The sequence below is a fragment of the Cuculus canorus genome, chromosome 3, assembly GCF_017976375.1.
Source record: "Cuculus canorus isolate bCucCan1 chromosome 3, bCucCan1.pri, whole genome shotgun sequence".
Classification (NCBI taxonomy): Eukaryota; Metazoa; Chordata; class Aves; order Cuculiformes; family Cuculidae; genus Cuculus; species Cuculus canorus.
The window spans coordinates 24819672-24842579 of record NC_071403.1 but is presented as its reverse complement, the minus strand read 5'-3'; the positions used below and the strand labels follow the sequence as shown (position 1 = coordinate 24842579).

Sequence of the window (22908 nt, the reverse complement as noted above, 5' to 3'; positions counted from 1 at the left end):
TTACTGAAGTCTTTGAGAGTAAAAATAGTTATTGTTTCATGTTATTTGATATTCTTTTTCTCCCAGTTCTCTACTGAAGCTGAATGTTATTTGATTTGATTTTATCTTATTTTATTTTCCATATTTTACTTGGAAAGTCAGCAAGGACACTGCTGTTCTGCATATCCTGGTGTGTATGCAAAATAAAAGGCTCAAAGCATACTAATGACTGCCAGTTCACGCTGTCTGCGAAGGATTACTGAGGATTACATGTAATTATCTGAAATTGCACAATGATTTTGGGGATTTTTTTTAAAAAAAGTGGAATTGATAGAGCTTCTAATTTCCTGCTAAGATTTTAGCATTTAATAAGTTCTCTGTTAAGAAAAATAAAAAATTACTATAATAAATGAAAAAAATTCCTGAAAGCCATTAAGTGATTAAATGTATATAAATATAAAAATTGAATACAAAAAGTTGCAGACAATACCAATACTTTTTTCCACCTTGTACAGATTCTTGCACAAAATATACTTTTCAAATATCACTGTTTAGACAATGGACTAGATTCTGAATTTCATTTTAATGATTTAAATCAGAATATGAGACTTCTGGGGGATCGTGTCAGACTGACACTGCAAAAGGGAAAGAAGATATGTCACTGAAGCAAAAAAGGTAACAATATCTGGAAAGTGTTAAATTTTTGTGTTTTAAACACAAACAATAAGGTGTGTGTAAAACAATTCAATAATTATTCCTTGAAGCTTAGGTTGGACAGTGAAAATTTTATGTTGAAGAGATTTTAAGATGGAATCTATACTGTCATACAAAGATTAACTAACTCTTCTAAGTAGCCATTTACTTTACAAAGCTTGTAGAAATGTAATTATCTTTAACACCGCTTCTCCTCTGCCATCTTTGATGGAATTGTCCAATAAGTTTAAAACTTAAGCAAATACTGAAAAAAAAAAAGAAAGAACTACAAGCTTAGCAAGAAATTTGGATTTTATTTGAAATCGAGAATGGAATTAAAGGAAAATTATGTTACACTCAGAAACATTGCTATTTTCTGTATAGCACTTCAGTTACCTAAAACCCTTAGACACTTTAATCTGGTTTTAGTATGTATGGTATGTATGGTATGCGGTAACTTTGTTTTCATCCTCCTGCTCTCACAGTGCAGTGCCTTCTGCCAACAAATAGTCTATACTGTGGTCCTTCTATACTGAAGACCTTTCAGTCTTGAGAGAAACAACACATTTTTTAATTTTATTGCTGTGAATAGTGTTTTTGATTAACAATACATATATGCCACACTCTTAACTGTTGTTCTGATGTTTCTTCTGATATTAACATGTATACATTTCCATAGTTCATACCAATCTTAAGATTCCTGTTACAGGTCTCCTCAGTGGCATCTTACTTCTCTTAGAGAGTTTAAATCTGAACTATCCAAAGGATAAGAAGTCACCTGAGGAACAAACAGAAGTGGGCTTGAGGATATAACTCTTTGCGTATAGAGTTTCAAGAGAGACCCCAGTAAAAATGATCACTTTTAAATTGTAATTGTAGGTCAGTAGGGACAAGCCTGTCCTGGTCAGTGTTGTCATAGAATCATAAAATGGTTTGGGTTTGAAGGGATCTTAAAGATCACCTAGTTCCAGCTCCTCTGCCACAGACAAGGACACTTCCCACTAGATCAGGCTACTCAAGGCCCCATCCAACCTGACCCTGAACACTTACAGGGAGGGGGCATCCACAACTTCGCTGGGAAATCTGTTCCAGTGCCTCACCACCCTCATCATGAAGAATTTCTTCCTAAAGTCTAATCTAAATATCCCCCTCTTCAATTTACAGCCATTCCACCTAGTCTTATCACTACATGCCCTTGCAAAAAGTCCCTCCCCAGCTTTCTTGTAGGCCCCTTCAGGTACTGGAAGGCTGCTATAAGGTCTCCTCAGAGCCTTCTCATCTCAAGGCTGAACAACCCCAATTCTCTCAGCCTGTCATCTGATCATCTTTGTAGCCTCCTCTGGAACCAATCCAACAGTTCCATATCCTTCTTATGTTGAAGATTCCAGAACTGGACACAATACTCCAGGTGGGGTCTCACAAGGGCAGAATAGAGGGGAGCAATCATCTCCCTCTCCCTGCTGGCCACGTTTCTTTTGACGCAGCCCAGGATATGGTTGGCCTTCTGGGCTGCAAGCACACATTGCCTGCTCATGTCAAGCTTCTCATCAACGAGTACCTCCAAGTCCTTCATCACAGGGCTGCTCTCAATCACATCATTCCCCATCCTGTGTTGAAACTGCAGATTGCCCCAGCCCAGGCGCAGGACCTTTTACTTGGCTTTGTTGAGCCTCATGAGGTTCACACAGACCCACTTCACCAGCTTGTCCAGGTCCCTCTGAGAGTGCACTCGATCTTACTGTCTAGCTCATTGATGAAGATATTAAACAATACTTGTCCCCTGAGGGACACCACTTGTCACAGATCTCCATCTGTTCATCAACCTGTTGATCACTACGCTCTGAATGCAGCCATCCAGCCAGTTCCTTATGCACTGAACAGTCTACCCATCGAATCCATATCTCTCTGATTTAGAGAGCCATGTGTTGTGGGGGACTGTGTCAAAGGCTTTACAGAAGTCCAGATAGAAATACATCTGTTGCTTTTTCTATGTCCACTGCTGTGGTTACCCCATCATAGAAAGACACTAGGTTGGTTAGGCAGGACTTGCCCTTGGTGAAGCAATGTTGGCTGCCACTCACTAATCACCTCCCTATCCTCCATGTGCTTTAGCCTAGCTTCTAGGAGGATCTATTCCATGATCTTCCCCAGCACAGAGGAGAGGCTGAGAGGTCGGTAGTTCACAGGGTCATCTTTTCTACACTTTTTGAAAAGGTGCACAATGTTACACTTCTTCCAGTCACCAGGGACTTCTCCTGACTACCATGACTTTTCAAATATCGTGGAGAGTGGCTTGGCCACCACATCAGCCAGCTCCCTCAGGATGCATCTTGTCAGGTCCCATAGACTTACGTATGTTCAGGTTCCTCAGGTGGTGACAAACCTGACCCCACATACCTGATCAACACACCTGATCACACATACTTCACAAGAAATTAGATATTGTGCAGGTCAAGAAGAGAAACAGAAAAAAACAGAGAAAACTCTAAGAGAGGTGGGGCAAACCCAGGATGGTTTTAGTCTGTTGCAAACACCTCCATCACACCAGTCTTACTCTCACTAAGGCATTGTCAAAATGGATGCATGTTCACCATGTCTAGGTGTAGGTTAAAAAAGCAGAGGTTGTACAGCCAACAGGTGACTCATATACTATACAAAGTTTATGCTGGGATAAGACAGAGGTCCTATTATAAATAATATCCTTGGACTATATTTATTTTCATTGTCATAAGTGAAAAACCACTGAATTTTATTGCAGCGTGAGGTGCATGTGGCATTTCAGGCTACTGTAGGGGTAAAATTTACTTGCTATGATCAGTTTTCTTAAGGCTCATCGAGAATTGTCACTTGCACTTTTAAAATGTGCCAGAGGAGAACACTGATAGTTTCTTTTGGTCATTTTGGTTGATTTCTCTACACTTCATGAAACTTGCTATGTCTGAAATAAAAGGTTTTCATAATTACAATGTTAATTTTTTGTGTTTATATGAAAACTTTATTTAAAACTTTTTGGCACTGCTAATGAGTGATATGAGATGACAGCTGGTACATTCTAATTATATTTCCCAGCCTAGGGAATTGCCATAATTATACCTTCCAACATAATTCTTGAATTGAAAATCTTACTATGAAACCCAAATACCTAGTAGAAATTTATTGTCACATGTTCCAAAAATTCATCAGAAGACATATAAAATTCCTCCTTTACACCCAGATTATACCTTCATTAGGAAAAATAATTAGCAGCACAGTTGAGGGAAAAGAAGATGAAAGAAAGCTTCAGCTCAGTCTCAGTCAACCAAGTATTAGACAAACTTCTGAAAATCTGTGTAAGAAGATTCATAAAGTAATATTGTTGAGTGAATATCAACGCAAAACTCAGCAGTGTATCTGCTAATATTGAGCAAATCATACAAGCAAGTAGAAAACTACACTGTAATATCTCACATACTAAGAAATGCTTGCAACACTATAAAGAAAAAAGCCTTATTGAGGACACATCTGATGAAACAAAAGTTTTCAAGTGCCAAAATTTTTTCTTGATTTCTCATCTAAAAAGGTTTAGATTTCTCATCTTCATTACTTGAAAAAGTTATAAAGAAATACTCAGCCTTTTCCTTCATGCAAATTTCAGCTGAAGACTACATAGATATTATCGGTCAAGGTAAATTTCTTTTTTAAAACCTTATTTTAAAAGAAGAATTTCAAAGACTAAAGAGGAATTTATCTGTCAGAGTCTCTCTGATTTCCTTTGGGAGCTGAGGACATGACAGCTGACTGTGCCCTTGAAAATATTCCACTGAGAATCGGTCAAAATTGGAGAACATCCCAGAGTTTCATTTCACTGAAATCCCTTGGCTGCCCTACATTAGATGTTGAGGCCATGGGGTTGTGAATGTGTGATGTATAAAGAAAAGAATGGAATTACTTTTTGAGTCGTCCAAAACTGTAAAGCCTGGTGCTGACTGAAGGAAATAAAGTTTCTATTTTATTATTTATTAGGATTGACCTGAACTAAAAGCTATGTATGAATTTGGTAAGAATGCATGTAGAATGGGTTTATCCAAAAAAAGCAACATATGTTGCAGATAAAAGTCAAATGTCTCAAAATGCCCGTGTAATTTCAGCTTTGTCAGCTGATCTAAATTCATGTCATTCCACTGAATTCTGAGGGGTTATTCTTGTTCATCCCTACCAAGTATTTGGGCAATTAAATGTATGAAGTCCTGTCAGCCATGTCAGATGTCAAGAAAGATGTCATTTTGAATGAAGACTTGATGTAAGTGAAATCCTCCACATGCAGCTAAAGACTGGGCTGCTAAAAGGTTAGATCAATACACCTTATTAAAAAAAAATAAAGAACAAGCAAACCCACATCATCTCATTGTTCAACACTCAAGGAGTTAAAATTGGATCAAGATCTCATGAAAGTTCTAAATGCTAAGGTTAGAAAAGTGCCAGAGAGAGGTGCTCTGGAAGTTGTTCCTGTTGCCATTCTATCAAGGGGCTGATTAGGCTTCCCACAGTCTCAACTTCCTCAGGTGGTTTGTAACCTGTATTAAATCTAAAGCCTTAAAATGTCTCAAAGACCAAAACAGTTCAGGATAGATGCCTTCAAGATTTAAGAATGATAGTTTATAAAGGAAATCCATTGCTAAATTCAGATCTGAACAATAGTATGCTAAGCATATCAATCTAATTGGATTACAAAGATGTTCTGAGATTTCCTCAGATAGGGAATTAATACCTATGGGAGGCAATGAGAGCTATGTCAAAGGTGTTGATGATATCCATCACACTTTTCAGTAGGCACTTTTTCTAGCTCTGTCTCTCATCAGACTTTTCAAGCCAGGTAAAATACTACCATCACCACTAGCAGAAAAAAACCAAACAAAAAGAACAACAACAGAAAGCAGACCAGACTGCAGGAGAGTTGCTTTAAAATGGAGAATGATTTAAAATACAGATTAAAGAGGATCAGCAGCTGTCATCAGGATGCTGCAGAAGAGGAACACAGACTGGTAAACAAGAAAGTAATTGTTAACATGTCTAAGAGTAACAAGTGACAGAAAGCAATTCTGCTCTGACATGTGCTTGTGTGGATTTTGCTGCGCTCTATTGCACCACAGGAGGCAGATCTGTGAGAACCAAAGCCTAATTAGGTAGAACAGATTAGTCTTTTAGGTTGGCTATCTGGTATCCACCCAGTTCCTGCACAGCTGTGGACCCATGCTGCTCATCCCTCCCTGCTCATCCCTCCCCTCCCCTCCATTCGGGCAACCACAGAAGGTCTCCCCCCAGCCTAATTTACTGCAGACTAAATAATCCCAATTCCCTCAGCTGCTCCTCATAGAACTTGTTCTCCAGCCCCTTCACTAGCTTTGTTGCCCTTCTCTGGACATGCTTCAGCACCTCAGTATCTTTCCTGTAGTGAGGGGCCCAAAACCGAGCACAGTATTTGAGATGCTGCCTCACCAGCACCAACTACAGGGGGAAGATCACTTCCCTAGCCCTACTGGCCATGCTATTTCTGATACAAACCAGGGTGCTGTTGGCCTTCTTGGCTGCCCGGGCACATGGCAGGCTCAAATTCAGCCAGCTGTTGACCAACAACCCCAAGTCCTTTTCCATCGTGTAGGTTCCCAGCCATTCATCCCCAAGTCTATAGCGTTGCATCGAGTTGTTGTGGCCCCAGTGTGGGACTCGACACGTAGTCTTGTTGAAGTCCATATAATTGACCTTGGCCCACTGATCCAGCCTGTCCTGATCCTTCTGTAGAACCTTCCTTCCCTAAAGAAGATCAACTGTCCTGCACATCTTAGTGTCATCTGCAAGCTTACTCCGGGTACACTTGATCCCCTTGTACACATAAAGAGAAACTACTTTGTGTTTGAATCCTGGAACTCCATTTTCTGGTGCATTAACCATATATCAAGATTAAAGTTTTGGAGATAAATATCACAAGACAGTTAGGATACATTTTCAGGAATAAGGCAGGTTCTGTAGTTATTTGTATATTTGAGACTCTGTGTATGTCTGCACATGCACAGATATCTATATATATGTGTATATATATCTATATATATATGTTGAGGCTCTGGAGCGTGTCCAGAGAAGAGCAACGAAGCTGGTGAGGGGGCTGGAGAACAAGTCTTACGAGGAGCGGTTGAGAGAGCTGGGGTTGTTTAGCCTGGAGAAGAGGAGGCTGAGGGGAGACATTATTACTCTATACAACTACCTAAAAGGAGGTTGTGGAGAGGAGGGAGCTGGCCTCTTCTCCCAAGTGACAGGGGACAGGACAAGAGGGAACGGCCTGAAGCTCCGTCAGGGGAGGTTCAGGTTGGATATCAGAAAAAAATTCTTCACAGAAAGAGTCATTGGGTACTGGAACAGGCTGCCCTGGGAGGTGGTCGAGTCGCCTTCCCTGGAGGTGTTTAAGGAACGGGTGGATGAAGTGCTGAGGGACATGGTTTAGGGAGTGTTAGGAATGGTTTGACTCGATGATCCAGTGGGTCCTTTCCAACCTGGTGATTCTGTGATTCTGTGATTCTGTATATATATATATCTGTGTCTATTTTTTTCATCATGACTCAAATCTTTGAAAGCAGCAGAACTATTCATAAGAAGTCTGTGTATTCATCCTTCTGAGGAGGTACTTATGTTTCTGTTTTCAAATGTAGTTTTACTTTCATATCCTAATTTGCAAATGAAATAGTTATTAATAGAACTTAAGGTTACCAGTCTTAAAAATGTTTTAAAAATAAGTTGCATTTATTTTATCCAAATTTCTTTCATCATGCTTTTCCAGTTGCTTCCTCATCCTTCTGAAATATGTAAGAATGAAGAATAAAATCCATTTGGTCTAGATAAATGGAAAACTATCCATGATAAATAAGAATGCCTCGTTTGTGACCAACAGACATTTCTTCCTATTCTTTTCATCATAAACCAAAGGAATAAGAGCAGCTCCTCAATAAACTCTAAGAAAGGTTAATGAGTCTGCCTTCAGTGAATCATGAAAGAGGGAGTAGAGAATGGCTTTCTGTGTGAAGGATCACTCAAAAATGCCTTGCTTCTCCTTCTAACTTATTGTAAAATTAGCAGACAGAATTTCAAATCCTTGCACTAAATACAGTAGTGGTGCTTTCACATGCACCACAGAGAAAAACTGTCAGCCAGCCATAACATTAAACCTAAAATATTCTACCTCTAATCTAACTTCAGAATTTAATACCATCATTCAAGCAATAATCACTTACAATTAGTGACTAACTTGAATGGTGTTTTCTACAACTTCTGATTCATATTGGAATGTGTATGTAATTTTATTTGGATCAGTCTTTCTAACTTGATTTAAGTCTTTAATTATGAAAATATTTGCCCTCCAATTCCCCTTTAAAAATGTACTGAGTTCCCTCCAAGCTTTATTTTCTTAGTAACAGAATTTAATCTAAGGTTAATGACACATAAATTCTACCTTAGTACTTAATTCCATATTTAATTCACTTTTTTTCATTTAACTTCGTTACAAAAGACTATAGTAAAATTGAGCTAAGCCACTGTGCTTTTTAATGTTATTTTACCTTTTATCTACTTCAAAAAATATATGTTTTTCAATCTTTTTTCTGAAAGCAAGTGGCTTTAATTCCAAGTTAATATGTAAAGTGCCTTGCTTCTTGAGTGAAGCAGTACAGATGCTAACAGGATCATGTTTGTCTCTGCTTTGCACTGGATAGGGTATTTGGCTGTTTCTCCATAGAGATAACATAGTAGGGGAAAATGGGTTGTTGAGAATTCTTTTTCCTGGGAATGCACAAGTTCTAGCTCATTTTTCCACTCATATGAAATTGCTCATATGAAACAGAAGCAGGTTTAAATGTTTTCTTATTATGGAGAGTTACAGTAAAGATAAGCTCCTTTTTCCAAGAAACCACAAACTCCTGTTTGTCAGAGACAAATGCAACTCAGTGCCATGTGATGCCACCTTACATCAGGGCAGAAAACAGAGTTAGGATGGAGAGAGCGAGTTCTGATAGGAAGCTCAACACAATTGCCACATGATCAGAAACATGAAAAAAACCAAACATGAGTTGAAATGATAAACACAGCAGTGGTAGGCAGAGAGCTGCCTGTAAACATAACTGCGGTTACTTTCTAAGGCTCTGCTGTATGACTGTATCTACCTTTCTACCTTTTGTCACAAGCTTCTTATATTGCTATAAATTCTCTGCTGAATTTCTGTTGTGTAATTGTGGTTTGTACAGCATCTAACAAAGGATTTCTTGATCCTCATTGTACTGCTGGTTGTTAATATACTAGCGCCCCCCCCCTTGAAAAAAGTCTAATAATAATAAGCAGAGACAGGTGTCATACAGGTAGATGAGCTGCTGTCTGAAGCAGCAAGATGATGAGAACATAGCAAAATCATGGCTTTGAGAGAGAAAAAGAAGTGAGCCTTCTCAGGCCAGGGTCTGCAGGAGTTTCAAGAGCTGGAGCTAGTCCTCCAGACTTCACCCTTCCTGAGCATCTCGGAGTGCTGAAGGCTCCCTACCCCCAGCAACAGGGTGCGACACTGTCTAAACTAAGCTGGCTATAGTATTTCTTTTTAAAGTTGCTTGGATGGGACTAGGGAGTAGGCACTGCCCCCAAATAGGACCAGGCAGATTGGCAGTACAGCTGTTTGCTGAAGACAGTGCCTGGGACAATCACTGTCTGACCTGTCTTACTGAGGAGCCTGAAACTAGCACTGCATAAATGGCAAAACCCAGGAATACCTGAAATCAGTCAAGATTAATGTCTGACAATAGGACTCTTTGGCATTTCTAAAACTGCTCAAGAAGTCTCTGAAATGACGGCGAATGTATCAGCCTCACTCTTGCCATTAGAAACACCAGCATCCTCCACAGAGAAAGAAAAAATACATCTTGAAACAAAATTCTTTGCATGTTTGTAGGTTAAATTTAACTCAAACTATTTGCAAAGGTGATAACATCAGAAACAAGGAGGAAATTCACAAAATTAATACGGGAGTCAGACAGAAAACATTCATAGAAGAACTAAACCAATATATCACTGTCTGAGAAAAAAATAAAAGGCAGGCTAAAGGAATTAAAATAACAGTCTTTGCAGTGCTAGCCAAAAGAAATTATTTCAAGAAATCTCTAGAAGATCAGTCATGGAAAACCCTAGATCACAGACCCGGAATACATTATCAAGATCTGGAGAAACATGTAGGAGAGTCCAGATGAACTACACAACTTCAAATGAATTCAACTGGAGATTCAATAACAGCAAAATGTAAACACAAATAATAAAAATTGCTAAGACAGCCTTTAAAAACAAAGAACTGAAAAGTGCAAGGACCAGATGTTATCCATGATGTTGGATTTACTGCTTTGCTCTTCTACATCCATGGTTTCTATGCATTTCCTGAGAACAAAAATCACTGACAGGATGACACGCAGAAGAAGAGAAATGAAAAACAACAGCAATCAAGTGATTTCTAACAACTAATCAGTCATATGTCTCCCTTCTTTTTCCTTCCTGAGAAACTACTAAGGCTGGCTTCATAATGTGAGATTTTGAATTCTGATTGACATTTAACCTCAGATCAAAATGTAGACAAATAAAAAGCAAAAGACGTGAAAGCCCTACTTCTGATTGACTTCTAGTTTCAAAGATTGCCATGAAATTATGGCTGGGAGGGATTTTTTATAGACCCCAGAAAAAAGATTTTATTCAGCAGTCACCAAGACTGTTGCAACTGTTCCACTATGCGTCTGGCTTTGTATAATTTACCAGGGAAGGAGCAAAATCTGCAAGATCTCTTTTTTCAGTGGATTATACAACATCTATCTGGGAAAACTTTGCCTTGTAAGCCCTCAATTTTTCCCTAAACTGACCCCTGCAGCAAAATAGTAAGCATACCTTTAAATGTTGGTATTCCTAGATTCTTCTCAGCTGGTGGGCTTTTGAGACTTTGTCAGGGTGTCTCTGCATGTACATCCTTTGTTTCTGAGGAAAGCATTTCATGTTTCTCAACCTCCCCAACTTCAGTCTTTAAAAAGATGCAGAAATTTAAAGTCAAAAGCATGCAAGTTTAATGTGGAGATGTAAAAGTTGAAATTCTTAATTACAAAGCCAGAAATACTGTTACTAAATCAAGAAATTAAAACAGTAAAATATATTCCTTATTATCTTGCTAGTGTCAAAGTAACCTTTCATTTAAGCTCCTCAAGACGTGTATGGGCTGTAAAAAACAAATGCATAATTCAGCTGGGCATTCATCCATCTTCTGGATCCCAGCATTCAGAATAGGACCTAAGATTACTTCAGCAATCAGTGTATCTATGTCACAGAATCAAAGAATCATAGAATGGTTTGGGTTGGAAGGAACCTTAAAACTCATCTAGTTGCAAATCTCCTGCCATGGGCAGGGACACTTTTCACTAGATCAGTTTGCTAATAGCCTCATTCAGCCTGGCCATGAACACCTCCAGGGATGGGGCATCCATGTCTTCTCTGGGCAACCTGTTCCAGTGCCTCAGCACCCTCACAGTAAAAAATTGTAGCCTAATAGCTAATCTCTATCTATCCCCTTCCAGCTTAAGCCAGTTACCTCTTATCCCATCACTGCACTCCCTGATAAAAGCCCCTCCTCAGCTTTCCTGTAGGCCCCCTTTAAGTATTGGAAAGCTGCTATAAGGTCTCGTTAGAGCCTTCTCTTCTCCAGGCTGAACAATCCCAACTCTCTCAACCTGTCCTCACTTAGGAGGTGCTCCAGCCCTCTGATCATCTTTATGGCCCTCCTCTGGATTTGGTCTAACAGATCTATGTCCTTCCTGTACCGAGAGCTCCAGAACTGAACACAATACTCCACATGAGGTCTCACGAGAGCAAGGTGATGGGGAAGAATCACCTCCCTCGACCTGCCGGTCACACTTCTTTTGATGCAGCCTAGTATTCATTTGGTTTTCTGGACTATAAGTGCACACTGCTGGCTCATGTTGAGCTTCTCATCCACTAGCACCTCAAGCCCTCCTTCTCAGGGATACTCCCAATCCATTTTCTGTCCAACCAGTGTTTGTGATTGGGGTTGCCCTGACCCAGGTGCAGGACCTTACACTTGGCCTTGTTGAAGTTCATGAAGTTAGCACAGGCCCATTTGTCCTTCCTCTCCATCACTGTAGCTGTTTTTCTGAACTCTGTTTTCTCTCTGCTTTCAAGACATTTCTCTCTCATTTTAGTTTATACATCAATCAAACTGTAGCAACGTTGAACTGCAGTTCAGTACATCTTTCATGTTTCATAGGCATTACCATACTTTTATTTTTTAACTTCTATATATATTTCAGCTTACTTGCTTTTCTATCAACAACATTTACATGATATAAGACATAACAAAAAATATTTCCAGATTATGTCTTAGAAAATGTAAAGGTTCTAACTTTCAATTCAACTTTTTTATAGAGTCATAACATAATATTATTCAAATAACAGCCTGATCCATGAACATATTTTGCCAAACCACCTTTTTCAAAATTTTAGGAAGTCATCAGAATAGTATAAGACACAAGACACAAAATTGTAGTGTATTTATCTATTGGAAACTCTAATATGAAAACCATATCAGAAATCAAGAAAAAGCTGCATCAATCAGCTCATGACATCTAAGTGGATACTACCTTATTTGGCAGAAATTGTTTCCTTTTGGCAGAATGCCTTTTCAGCTGCATCGTAAAACCAGGCTCAGGAAAAAGTGACAGCACTAACGAGGATGATAAGCAACCTGTATGTGTAGAGTTTTACCTCATAAATTGTATCAGCTGAAGATCAGCTTTAGAGATGATAGGCAAAATAGTCTTAGATGGGCAAAAGTGTTAGGAAGCCAATGAGTATTCTGCTAAATGATCCAGAACAGACTATTTAAAACTGTTCATTTGTTATAGATTCAAAAAGCAGGCTCTTCACACAAATTCACTAATACATTGTGTTTAGAAACACCGTGCAAGCACAGAAGAAGCAATGCTTATACGGTGACTATGTTTCTGAATGGAACTTACAAATTTGTTATGAAATACTGGGGAAGTAAACACAAGCCTTCGGTAGGACCTGTATGGCTAATGCTACCTTTCTACCAGTGCATAAAGGTGGTAAACATTAATACAAATTCTCACATAGTGACCACCTGGATTATTGAACTATGGACTCTACTGACAGAAAAAACAGAAGAATCCATGTCTGACACACACTGTGTGAGCGATTTATCTGCCCAAACATAGCTATCCTGTATAATTTTAGACATGCTAAGGTATTTAACCTGACTGATAACTGAAACTCCCAAGCCAAACTTGATGCTAGTTTTTAGATACCTTTATCTCCCCCATATTCCAACATACACGATTGTCACAGGAATTAACACCTGTCAGATGAGAAATATAAAACCAACCAAACAAAAATAAACATCCCTCTTCCAAGCATTGATCCATAAGAAAGGAGAAAGAATCAGCATTTAAAAAAAAGAGAAAAAAAAAAGGAAGAATCACCTGCCTAAGGTGGCTTAGCAGCTCCATTCAGAATTATCCATGCTGTGGGTATTTCTGTTGGAAACAGCTTGCAAAATGTAGTTATCTTTATGATATATCGAAAACTGATAGATCTCACTGATGTCCAAAAAATCCAGCTACTTTAACTTCTAGATGAAAGACTACCAACTTGAACACAATGACATTGGTAGATGAAGGTATGATTTGACATAACAGCGAACATGGTGTAATAAAACTGCATTGATACACTTGAAATGTTTATTTAAAAGTTTAAGAAATATACCAGTTTATAAAAAAAGTGTCATAATTCCAATATTTAGAATGTACTAATGACATTTAAATCTTAAACATCTTTTCTTAGTATTATTCATTCAAACAAAACTGATTGATTTCAAAGAGTATTTTGGCTGAGTTGGAAGATACAGAAAATATCTAGCCCTTCCAAGGTGAGGAGGCTAAGGCAAACATAATTAAAATCTCAAAACAAAGATTAATTCATCTACTGAATTGTAACTTTTCAGTAGAACTATAGCAGGAAAAATGAAACAAAACCTCTCTCGTATCTGAGCATACTCCCAACCCAGCTAAACAGAAAAGGTCATTCAACAAAGTGTCCCTGCTGCCAGTCACTGGAAAAGAAGAGGAGAAATCCTGTGAAAAGAAATCTCAGAGGATAAAGCCTTATCATGAAAACAAAAATAAATTTAATTCTACTGTTTGTTAACTGCAACCTGCTAACCTTATAAAAATATATCAATAGTGTTAAAAATAAAAAGAAAGCAGCCAAGAAAAACAGCCAGATTCCTAAAGGAACAGACTGAATTCTCACTGGCAATGGTTAGCCACTCACCTTTCTCATCCTGATAAGCAATTAAGATGCTATTCTGTTAAAGCCTAATGCCAGCTACTCTTAGTTTGGCTCAGCTTAGATGGATAAATGAGCATGGACTATTCCTTCAGTTCCTTGCCTTTTTTAATTTACTGCTTATGCACAGCAGGTTGGCAGATCTTGTGCAATAAGTGTTAATTAAGGCTGCTGACACATTTTTACTTCTTTTTTTTTTTTCCCCTCTCCACTGTAGATATTTAGAATTCACTATAGTCTTTAGCAGCCAAATGCTACAAAGAAATTCTTAAGCAGTGTTCACACTAAAGTCAATGGAAGGTTTGAACCTCATTATATTGTAGAAACGTACATTTTTAAATGTGGTTGGATTGTTACTTTTTTTCATAAATCCTTCCTGAAATAAAACACAGATCATTTGTAGAATTTTTAATAGCTATAAAAGCATTTGCCTGTAGTTGTCCATGCCTCTGTGCTACTGCATGTTTATTTGCTTACACAAAAGAAATAGGTCCAAAATAACAGTTACCTAAATCTTATTGTCTTAAGGGTTAAACAGTCACCTGCCACTGAGATGAAAAACAAAGCAGAAACTTAAACTTCTTTCACTTACATTTCAACAGAACATCATCATCACACTCTAGTATTTCTCTTTGCATGCTGTCCATGACTCACACCCACTAACCAGCTGCTTAGGAAAAACCTTTCTCTACAAAAATTTCAGCAGAACTGCTATGTTCATGTTAAATAATCTAGTTATGGTGAAAGTTCATCTATAAGAAGAATTAAAAAAAAACAGCAAACAACACTGATGAGAAACAACATTTAGATAACTTTTCTTAGAGGTTATCATAACACCAGTTTATCTGTTTTAGTATTAAGCAGAGATAAATTTTATATTTCATTTGTATTTTGACAGAAAGATAATTTCTGACTTTACACACCCACCATTTGTTTTAAGTAGGATGCAGCTTTTTGTCATTTGTGGAATGAGAAATAAATGGTTTGGAACCTTAATTCCTCCCATCAGAGCTGAGAGCCAGATTCACCTAGCCAAGGACAGTGTGAGGGTTATGTCAACACAGACAACTCAGAAATTGTCACTGCCATAACAAAAGCTTTGACAGCACCATTTCCAGTTGACAGCAGAGAACAGAATGCATTTTGAAGCCTCTATTGCTCCCAGAAAAAAAGTTCTCTTGAATCTTGCAGAGGCAGCTGACAGGATTATTTTCCTGTGAATGTTTGTCCAGCCTACCTTCTGCTTCACATTTCTATCTAATGTGTTAGTGCGAACAGCTGATGAGGGCATGTTGTTGGTGGGAGAGTGTTATGTGAATGGGGTGGATGAGAATCAGGGAGATATGTCATTCTTTGCAGACTACTGGGAGGCTATCTATGTTGCTGTAGAGGTATTCAGTGGAGAAGGAGGGTCTAAAGAATTCTGGAAAGAAAATTCTAGAGTTGAAGTTACAGATCTGCTAACCTGTCTAGGACAGCAATTCCTAGTACTATTATGAATTTGGTTGTGAGAATTTAAATTGTGTCAGGATTTGGATACGAGTCTGGCAGAAATTGAGCTACTAACTGCAAAGAGGAGATTGGGAGAATCTGTAAGATATTTTCTTGGTATATCAGTATAGGTGACGATAGAATCATAGTTTGTGTTATAGTATATCTGAAAACATCAGAAGGTTCCTCATCTCAGTATGTCTCTGTGTTCATATTCCTGTCAAATCACCAGAAAAAAGTTATCGTGTTCTTATATGTTTGTTTCTATTGGAGTCAAGGAGAAAAAGTACTATCCAGCAAAAGGTGAGCTTTCACTAGAGCAATTTCTACTGTTGTCCTTGTTTCCACTTATATAAGCACAATCTTGCTAATACATAATCTATGACATGTAGCTTGCAGGATAACGTTTAGTTCTCAGTCCTTCTGAAAGTACATGATTTTAGAGATTTCTGAATCCTTATCAGTCAGCTTGCCTTCGTCCAGCTATTTGTATATTTACAAACAGGACAGATATTAAAGCATGTCATGATTCTTCTTCATTTCACAGACCTTACCTTCCTACTGAGCTAAACGAGAATTGAAGAGAACAAGTTTATTGGGCATTAACCATCACTTGCTTCCTTTAGGAAAGTCTTTAAGGCTTTTTCTGGCACTGTATTGGTAGTCTTGGTTCACAGCCAGAAGACTTGTTTTGGCTCTCTAGTTGTCCACTTACTACATGGGAAAAGTTGTTACTTGATAAGCATAACTAATTTAGGAGTGATAATGGAGAGCAGAAGTCACTTATCTGAACTTTGTTGAGGGAATAGTGAATATTGTTAAATAAAGATAATTTCCTTTGCCTAATATATTGTAAGAATCTGTATGCATGCCAGCATGGATAAGGCAGTAACTGAAAGGTCTTGAAGCTTTAAGATGAAAACATGAAAAAAAAACCAATCCATTTGATGTTGCGGTGACCAATACATTTAAAGGAATAATGGCTGCTAATGTCTTTGTAGAATTTTTCATAAAATATGTGTGTGAGTAGAGTCAAATAAAATACTTTCATCATTTCTTTTTTCAAATGATTACAACACAAACTTTCACTTAATCATTTGCTGCTGCTGACAAGGTTGGCAATTTAAGTGTCTGCATCATTTACCGGGCAGACTTGTTTCTTTGGAACCACAAGAACCCTTGTCTATTGAAATCTTTTGCACTGAAAGGTAATATTTATAATATATATTTTAAAATATACAACTCATGATCCTGACATCTAAACAGAAGGTCCTGAGTGGACAATTTGTATCAAATTTAATCCTTGGATTTCCAGCTCATGAATCTTGACATGTAACAGAGATAGTTACGCTACTCTTTAGACAGTTTTAAAAAATAGAAGGAAGCAACCATGATGTTGCAGCCATCACAGACATCTTCCATTCATCAACTTCTAAAGCCCTTCAACACTGTAAGTTTCTCATCTGGTAGAAGGACTAGTTTAATAAGGTTATCCCATGGGTAGTTTCTGCAGGCAAAGATAAGTTGCCAGATCTTACCTTTGGCTGATAAGAAAATTTTATCTTGTCTTACTCCTCTACCTCAGGGCATTATCGGGAGTTTAAGCAGCTCTCATGATATCTGATGTAGTCAGAGGAGAAAAGAAGCCAAGTCAGAGGCTTAATGGCAGTGACAGAGTTTGTAAGACTTAATGGGAGTTTCTAGAGCAAGTGAATGACAGCAGTGTCCCTCAGTCATGTTCTCTTTTTCCTACAGCTGTCTCACCCGTAACAACCCCTCACAGAAAAGGGCATGAAGTTTTGGTGTTTCGTGTCTGATCACATCTACAATGTACCAGACAGATGTTTGAAACATGCCCAAACTTTATTCTAATAAAACTCTGGAGATTAAAATAATATTTACAAATATTTGCTCTTTTAGTGAAACTTGAGCACAGTTTCACAGGACAGAAGCAGATGCTTGCCTAGCTTTACAGATAAGCTCTTCCTGAAAAAAACAATATTGAAGATTTAACAGCTGCTTGAAAATCAGCCTGAGCTATTCTTTTAATGGAGAGTGCAATGTAGTGCTCTACAAGCACCACTGTCCCTACAGATTATGCACTATATTATATGCTATTATCATATCCTCTTCTCTGATCATTCAAATTGTTAAGGACAAATTTTTTTATGATATTTTCTGTGAACGCCTGCCTAGACTTTTCTGTTCTCCACATTGTTTTGTAGGCAAAGATCATGTAGCCTCCTAATTTTTTGGTTAGACTTAAATTCTGCTCATATCCTCTATCCAAAATAATAAAAAAAACCTACAGAAAATCAGTTTATGTTTTAGAAGATATGAAAGAAAACACAAGTACTTAGATTTCAAGAAGTGAAACCAGATTAAAGTCAACTTTTTAACATTGTTACGTATTTAGCTGTGGCTTATCAACACTATAGCACTCTGAAGTTAGATGTTTCTCAACCTGTCTCCTTTGGGAGGAAAAAAAAGAAATGTAGTCATCCAGTACTCCTTTACAGAGAGCTGGAGGATGTGGAAGAAGACCATATGGTCTGAAAGGATTAATGAAAGTGTTATCATTCGACACAGATATCCTCAAGCAAGCTTCAGAGCAATAAATTATTAAATATAAAAATATAACACCTGCTGCAGAGAAGCTAATGGTGCAAATCTTTTAAAAACAAGAACTAGCCTGAGGTGTAATCCATTAATATATTCTGCATCCAGAATTTTTAGTTTAATTGTTCAGAAGTCACAGATTGGGCAGCAAATGCATTGATTAAAGTAAAATGCTTTTACACAAGTAAAGGGATAGGTGATTCTGTAATGCTGCCAGTCTTCTGTTTATTTTTCTTCTGACTGTGTGGCTCTAAATCAAGATAAAAAGCAACTCAATATGAAGGAAAATAAAAAGAAGGTCATTTAATCACCCCGTTAGCTTAAAATGATTATTGATTCCTGGAGCTGATGTCTAATTCTGCCAGAAAATCCATTTCAGTAATGATTACTGCCCCCTGCTTTATCTATTATCCTGGAGGTTATTAAAAGTGAGATCTCCAGGGAAGTATATGGCTTTAAACCACTAATATCATATTTAACACATTTTTAACAGAACAGTTTCAGTATATGCCCTTTAACCTACAAACGAATCATGAGTAGACAGTTAGGAAAGTGTAGGTCTGATTATTATATATACTCCACTGAGGTTTAGTCACATACAGCATGATAGATAAATATCAGCTAGGACAAGGGCGTATTGGACTCTTCATCACTCTAAATTACCAGGTGCACCCAGCTCTAGAAATAACATACTCAGGGAACCTACAGTACTCTTTTGAAATAGGTACTCAACTTGCTATTGCATTTTCCCAAATAATGTTCACACCCTATAAAACTTGTATCATGTTTTCCTCCTGGTTGCTCCTTCGCAGTCACGATGATATAAACTAAGTACCATGGGAATAAAGAATTGCCTGCATGGTGAAACATCTGTACCACACTTACATATGTACAGATGTCTCTAGAGGGGCTCATTACAACTAGATTACATAATTAAACTCACATTGAGGGTAACAAGATAAAATTATAAGATTATATATTCAGAAAATGAGATCACCTAAACTAGTCATCTTTTGTGATCCTAATTTCTCTCTTTAAGCGAATCTTCAATTATAAAAAAACCAGGTAAAATGACATATAAACTAGCATATGAAAAATATGTTATTGGTATTCCATGGACAAACTGGTGTTAATCTTTGAACTTTTTTGAACCAGAGGACCAGTATTAATGCTCACCATTTTTCATAGATCATAATGCGTTTATCTCATGATATTTAAGCCCTGAAAAATTGTATTATTTCATGAACAACTGCAGATCTTTTTGGACCACCACTGAAGTGAAACTGGTGATTACAAATCGAGACTTTCTTACACGTGTGCTATTGAAAATAGAATTATTCTGCCCTATTTTTTTTTAAAAAAAATAAATTTGAAAGATTTTTTTTAAAACATTATTTTAAAGAAAAGTGTTTGGAAAAAATAAATTACAGAATCTGATTTCTGAAATTTATTCATCTGACAGTATTTAAAATATAAAGATAGCTTAAGAACTTCCTATTACACCAGAAGGACGGGATGACACCCAGAAGCACCCGGACAGGCTGGAGAAGTGGGTCTGTGAAGTGGGCCTCATGGGGTTCAACAAGGCCGAGTGCAAGGTTCTACACCTGGATTGGGGCAATCTGCAGTTTCAACACAGGATGAGGGATGATGTGATTGAGAGCTGCCCTACGGAGCAGGACTTGGGGATGCTCATTGAAGAGAAGCTCGACATGAGCTGGCAATGCACCCTTACAGCTCAGAAGGGCAACTTTATCCTGGGCTGCATCAAAACAAGTGTGGCCAGCAGGTCAAGGAGATGATTCTTCCCTTCTATTACCCTTTTGTGAGACCCACCTGGAATACTGTGTCCAACTCTGGAATCTTCAACATAAGGAGGATATGGAACTGTTGGAATGGGTCCAGAGGAAGTCTACAAAGATGATCAGAGGGCTGGAGCACCTCTGCTATGAGGACAGGTTGAGAGACTTGGGGTCGTTCAGCCTTGAGGTGAGAAGGCTCTGAGGAGACCTTATAGTGACCTTCCAGTACACTACCTCAAAGGGGTGTACAAGGAAGTTGTGGAGGGACTTTTTACAAGGCCATGTAGTGATAAGATGAGAAGGAATGGCTCTAAATTGGAGGGGGTAAGATTTAAACTAGACATTAGGAAGAAATTCTTCACAATGAGGGTGGTGAGACACTGGAACATGTTGCCCTGGATGACCCCCCCAGAAGTGTTCAAGGCCAGGTTGGATGGGACCTTGATTAGCCTGGTCTACTGGAAGGTTTTCCTGCCCATGGCAGGAGGGTTGGAACTAGATGATCTTTAAGGTCCCTTCCAACTCAAACCATTCTAAGATTCTGTGATTCCAAAAGTAAAAACTATAACCCTATATAATAAAATTCAGTATCACCTCCTTATTTGTACCATGGTAAGTACCTTCACAATGCAAACAATAAAACAAATCACTACTTTTTTAACTGACCAAAAGATACTGTAGATTGTATCAGTGGTACTGCATTTTATAAGATCATGGGATCATATCGTCCAGAATGGAGGAAAAAAGTAGCTGCAAATTGTAGTCCCCTGTTAATATTTGGGGCATTACAAAGTGGGACATAACTAACTTTCCTTGCTTGGTATGCACTCCCTATCATTCATGTGAATGATAAAAATAACTAGCCATCATATACCTTCCAGGATTTTGGGAAGGTAGTTAATACCAGCATGTTTATTTTCACCAGACAAAAACCGTGGAAAATTATACGACACTTTCTTTGTTCTAACTCTCTCCCAGTTTCCATAAGGAAGAGAAATCTGAACTAGTCAACTCTCTTTTCAACGCATTCCAACAATGGTGAATAAATACAAGTAGACTGTCCTCTAAGAGACTGATCAGGTAAAGTGTCATTCACACAAGAAAAAGCCCCCAAAAGTTATGAAAAACCTAATAATTGCATGGCTTTAAAATTGTTTGCATACAGAGTTGTGCAATGTTGCTACCTCTAGGAGCTCAGCAAATAATAATTCTTGTTAATATTTGTCAGAAAAATATATTTTTACGTTATTGATCTTTGCAGGGTATTTTCTCTTGCATCTCCTGCTATTATTACAGCTTTCAGACTTTTTGTAACTGATGCAAACTTGGAGAAGTTGCTGGAAAAATTATAATTTATTTTAAAGACCTTTTGTATTAGTCCAACAATTTATTAGACCCCAACAGAGGTAAAGAGAACTTGATTGCATTTTGATATGTAGTATTCAAATTACTGGCAAGCAAAAGTATGCACTAATAGTTATTAAAAAGATCATAGAAATTTGATTTGAAGTTTTCCTTTCACTTCCGTTGTTTTCCATATTGCACACCCTTAATAGCTGTGATCTATACATTACAATATAGTGTGTGAAATTGTCACTATCAGTGTCAATGGGTGTTCTAGTATGAACTTTAACAGGCAAAAAAGTTTCACACTAGATTGTAGAATTAAAAGGTGGGTATGTTCTTTTATGCCTCATGATTCACCTTTAGTGGTAAAGTGTTTGATTCTTGAATGGCTCTTCGAAGAATCTGTGGCTCAGTAATTTGTTCATTTCAGCTGTCCTTGTTGATGCTTTGGTTAATGTATGTAGTTCAAATATTTTTATGTAATTTCAGTAATTCATTGTAATGCATAGAAATATGTCAGCTATGTCACCTTCAGGATAATACCGTATTTCCTTGCTGTATTGAATGAAAGCTAGTTCATTTATTTTGAGCCTTTATAAGGGGACTTGTATTACTCACCGTTAGGATGTTTAGCAGAGAATCTCTTGCTTGTCACAGGAACTCCAGAAAAAAACCAAACCACTCAGCCTATCTTAGATTAATGTCTTCAATGTTTCGCCATCAGAGAAGTAAACCAGACCACAATGTGTTCTTTCACAGAACAAATCCAGTTATTTTCTCTTCAAAATACAGACATAAATATAGTCACAACGACAAGGCAAAACCCCAATAATTCATTGACCAAAGCTGGGGTTAGATAATCAGCTGGTGTGAATTTGCATGCCCTATTAAGGTTGATTGGATTTATGCTCCCTGAAGACCAAATATCCCGTGCTTCTCTGTGTATAGCTCTTTCAGAATCATAATAAGTTTTTGGTTTTGTATTTTGGTATTTTTATTTGGTTTTCTACTGACTGGATATTTTTGTAATAGTCCTGTTCAGTCCTTTGCTGTATTTAAACTTTGACACAGTTTAGACGCTTAATTACCTGTTTGCACACTCTGGTTTAATCGATCAGACACTTTGGGTTTACACTATTTTTAGTTAAACAATACTTCTGTTTGTCATATTGGGTTATTTATTTATTATATTTTCATCAGTATTAAGATCAAATAAATAAGATTTTAACCCTTACTGATAGCTTGAACTAGTTAGTGCTAATAGTTTAGCACTGATAGGTTGTCCCTCCTCCCATCTCTGCTAACACCTTAATTCTCGCTATCCTGTATCCAAATTGATTCCAGCCATACACTCAATTCTTTTCCATAATGTCTAACACCTATTGCTTTCAAAGGTTTTCAGTGTTGGGTCTTTTTGTGTGTTTGTTTGGTTTTTTTTGTTTTTCTTGAGGATGAAGACAGGATTAAAACAAGTAAAAAAGCCTTATTTAACATGGTCCAACAATGAGATCGCTTTTTGACAACTTCATACTGAACATTTCGTTCAAGATTTTGTCAATGAGGAGTT

General features: G+C 37.7%; 1 long non-coding RNA gene across 3 annotated transcripts in view; it reads right to left on the bottom strand.

The window, feature by feature from the left end:
- LOC128851840 (uncharacterized) overlaps positions 1–14192 on the bottom strand; it is a 31196-nt gene extending 17004 nt beyond the window's left edge. Inside the window, exons 1-3 of one of the 3 annotated variants that reach the window (XR_008449346.1) lie at positions 14068–14192; positions 13218–13271; positions 10600–10729 (exon numbers count right to left, since the gene is read on the bottom strand). This is a non-coding gene — a long non-coding RNA (uncharacterized LOC128851840). The remainder of the gene's footprint in view (positions 1–10599; positions 10730–13217; positions 13272–14067) is intronic. The other 2 variants (XR_008449345.1, XR_008449344.1) reach the window with 2 other exon arrangements.
- Positions 14193–22908: the final 8716 nt, after the last annotated feature.